This window comes from Salvelinus namaycush, chromosome 21 (genome assembly GCF_016432855.1).
Source record: "Salvelinus namaycush isolate Seneca chromosome 21, SaNama_1.0, whole genome shotgun sequence".
Taxonomy (NCBI): Eukaryota; Metazoa; Chordata; class Actinopteri; order Salmoniformes; family Salmonidae; genus Salvelinus; species Salvelinus namaycush.
In genome coordinates this window covers 38337637-38341942 of record NC_052327.1, presented here as the reverse complement: position 1 = coordinate 38341942, position 4306 = coordinate 38337637, and positions in this window count along the sequence as shown.

The window sequence follows — 4306 nt, the reverse complement described above, 5'->3', positions numbered from 1 at the left end:
CATTCCACAGGCCATAATCAACAGCCTGATCAACTCTTTGCGAAGGAGATGTGTCGCACTGCATGGGGCAAATCATGATCACACAAGATATTGACTGGTTTTCTGATCCACGCCCCTACCATTTTTTTTGGTATCTGTGTCCAATACAAATACAAATACAGATGCATATCTGTACTCCCAGTCATGTAAAATCCATAGATTAGGGATTCATTTATTTAAATTGACTGATTTCCTGATATGAGCTGTAACTCAGTAAAAGCTTTAACATTGTTGCATGTTGCGTTTATAGTTTTTTTCAGTATATTTTGTTTAGAAATATATATTTTATTTTATTATATATATATACAGTATATAAAAAAATATATATATTTTCGGGATGGTAAAATGTTTTCAGTGTAAACTTAAACGACTAAATGTCACGTTCCTGACCTGTTTTCCTTTGTCTTGTATTTATTTAGTTGGTCAGGGCGTGAGTTGGGTGGGTTTGTCTGTGTGTGATTTTCTATGTTGGGATTTTGTGTTCGGCCTGGTATGATTCTCAATCAGAGGCAGCTGTCAATCGTTGTCCCTGATTGAGAATCATACTAAGGCAGCCGGGGTTTCACGTGTGTTTTGTGGGTGTTTGTTTCCGTGTTTGTGTTTTTCACCACACGGTACTGTATAGGTTTCTGCACTTCGTTTATTTGTTTTGTAATTCAGTGTTCAGTTTTGTTATATTAAATCATTATGAACACTAACCACTCCGCGTATTGGTCCGATCCTTCTCGCCTCTCCTCGTCCGAGGAGGAGGACGAATATGAAAGCCGTTACAGAAACACCCACCACCAAAGGACCAAGCGGAGTGGAAAAGGACAGCAGCAGCAGCAGCGCAAAAAGGAGAATTGGACATGGGAGGACGTTTTGGACGGCAAGGGTTGCTACACATGGGAGGAGATCCTGGCTGGAAAGGATCGCCTCCCATGGGAACAGCTGGAGGCAGCTCGGAGAGCAGAGGCAACCGGAGAGAGGAACCGGCGGTATGAAGGTACGCGGCTAGCACGGAAGCCCGAGAGTCAGACCCAAAAATTTCTTGGAGGGGGGAGGCACACGCGGAGTGTGGCAAAGCCGGGTAGGATACCTGAGCCAACTCCCCGTGCTTACCGTGGAGTGAGAGGGCGTCGTACTGGTCAGACACCGTGTTATGCGGTGGAGCGCACGGTGTCCCCAGTACGTGTGCTTAGCCCAGTGCGGGCTATTCCACCTCGCCGCACTGGCAGGGCTACGGGGACCATTCAACCTGGTAAGGTTGGGCGGGCTCGGTGCTCAAGAGCGCGTGTCCTCCTTCACGGTCCGGTAATTCCGGTGCCACCTCCACGTACCAGTCCTCCGGTGGCAGCCCCCCGTACCAGGCTGTCTCTCCGGGTTCTCTCTCCAGTTGCTCTCATCTGCCCAGCGCTGTCTGAGCTGCCTGCCTGCCCAGCGCTGTCTGAGCTGCCTGCCTGCCCAGCGCTGTCTGAGCTGCCCGCCTGCCCAGCGCTGTCTGAGCTGCCCGTCTGTCCCGAGCCGTCAGAGCTGCCCGTCTGTCCCGAGCCGTCAGAGCTGTCCGTCTGTCCCGAGCCGTCAGAGCTGCCCGTCTGTCCCGAGCCGTCAGAGCTGCCCGTCTGTCCCGAGCCGTCAGAGCTGCCCGTCTGTCCCGAGCCGTCAGAGCTGCCCGTCTGTCCCGAGCCGTCAGAGCTGCCCGTCTGTCCCGAGCCGTCAGAGCTGTCCGTCTGTCCCGAGCCGTCAGAGCTGCCCGTCTGTCCCGAGCCGCTAGAGCCGTCTGCCAGACAGGAGCAGTCAGTGCCGTCCGCCAGACAGGAGCAGCCAGTGCCGTCCGCCAGACAGGAGCAGTCAGTGCCGTCCGCCAGACAGGAGCAGTCAGTGCCGTCCGCCAGACAGGAGCAGTCAGTGCCGTCCGCCAGACAGGAGCAGCCAGTGCCGTCAGCCAGCCAGGATCCGCCAGAGCCAGCCAGCCAGGATCCGCCAGAGCCAGCCAGCCAGGATCCGCCAGAGCTGACCAGCCATGAGCAGCAAGAGCCGTCAGCCAGCCATGAGCAGCCAGAGCCGTCAGTCAGCCATGAGCAGCCAGAGCCGTCCAGCCATGAGCAGCCAGAGCCGTCCAGCCAGGATCCGCCAGAGCCGTCCAGCCAGGATCCGCCAGAGCCGTCCAGCCAGGATCCGCCAGAGCCGTCCAGCCAGGATCCGTCAGAGCCGGCCAGCCAGGATCCGCCAGAGCCAGCCAGCCAGGATCCGCCAGAGCCAGCCAGCCAGGATCCGCCAGAGCCAGCCAGCCAGGATCCGCCAGCCAGCCAGGAGCTGCCAGAACCATCTGTCAGTCCGGTGCTGCCCCTCAGTCCGGGGCTGCCCCTCAGTCCGGGGCTGCCCCTCAGTCCGGGGCTGCCCCTCAGTCCGGAGCTGCCCTTTAATCCAATGGGGTTTATATGGAGGGTGGCCATTGTCCCGGAAGGCCACGGAAGCGGGGATTGACTATGGTGGGGTGGGGACCACGACCAGCACCAGAGCCGCCACCGTGGACAGACGCCCACCCAGACCCGGAGTTCGCACCTTAAGGGGGGGGTTCTGTCACGTTCCTGACCTGTTTTTCCTTTGTCTTGTATTTATTTAGTTGGTCAGGGCGTGAGTTGGGTGGGTTTGTCTATGTGTGATTTTCTATGTTGGGGTTTTGTGTTCGGCCTGGTATGATTCTCAATCAGAGGCATCTGTCAATCGTTGTCCCTGATTGAGAATCATACTAAGGCAGCCGGGGTTTCACGTGTGTTTTGTGGGTGTTTGTTTCCGTGTTTGTGTTTTTCACCACACGGTACTGTATAGGTTTCTGCACTTCGTTTATTTGTTTTGTAATTCAGTGTTCAGTTTTGTTATATTAAATCATTATGAACACTAACCACTCCGCGTATTGGTCCGATCCTTCTCGCCTCTCCTCGTCCGAGGAGGAGGACGAATATGAAAGCCGTTACACTGAAAGCAAATATAAGGTATGTAGGAAAGATAATGGACCTATATATTTTTTTAGAATATAATCTTTGAAAATTAACAATCACTATAATAAAGCTAGACAGTCAGGGAGAATTAAAAATTAAAAATTCCAAACAAATGGATTTAGCAGAATAGATTTATTATGTTTGAGCAAAAGAACACAGCATTAACCATGTCAAATTGCATAGAATTCCAAGAAATGTGCTTAAAAACAGCAACATTTGTTTCAGCTGCATGGCAAATTCAAAAATGTATCTACACTGCCAAGATGGGGGCCTCTAAAGTTTGATGTGAAATTCAGCCACGGTCCGACTGCTTCCACGCCCCATGCGACACCCACCACCTAGACCCTTTTTGGTCCAGAAAACCCATGGTAACTTTGGTCTGTATCTGACCGCAGTACAATTTATGAAAGAGAAAAAGAGCTAATGTCTCCTACTATCCCACTCTTTCTCTTTCTCCCATTGTCCCACTATAACTCTCTCTCTCAGCACTCTGTCCTACTCTTTTTCTCCTTCTCTCTCCATACACGAGAGGTTTACTAAGGTAAAGTGCACCATTCACACTGCACCTCTGCCTGCGTACTACTATGTGGTCTTCAAGTGGCCTCCCTCGGCAGCATTGAGTCGACATGATGGATGTTGTTTCAAACCAGGTTTCTCGCTACACTGATAAAACAAACGTGTCAAAACAAGCTGGCTGGCATTGTATGCAGATAACGATAGTCACAGATTATGATACGATTTGTGCTTTTTGTTAATTTGTGGTGCCAACTGCCAGGGAATGTGACGAATGACTTAACGTGACAATGCCGGCATGAAGCCTAAACTGCAAATGTGCTTGGTAATGACCAGAGTGTGTTTTGGAGATGCCACTAATGAGTGTGGCCATTAGGCACAAATTACGTTATAAAACCTGGGGAGTTAGGGCTGTTAGGGCTGAGTTAGGGCTATGCTGGCTGGGAGAAATGGCTGCCTGGGAGTTACACCTCTCCATGGATTTATTGGATGACCTCCATGATCATAAACTGGTTGTCTCTCATATTCATCAGAAACGAACGGTTTCAATACAGGCCAAAAAAGAGAGAGATAAGAGATACTGAAGCTAGCAGGAGCCAATGTTTGTATTTGTTGGGTTCTCCTGTGCAGGGAGCTTACTTCCTTTTGTGATCTCTGTACTGTAATCTAAGCTTTGTCATACATCACATGATCACCTCAGGGTATCTTTTAGCATCTGGAGAGGTGGTGCTAGGTCACAATGTGATGCTCTCTGGCTCCAGGAAGGGAAGGCA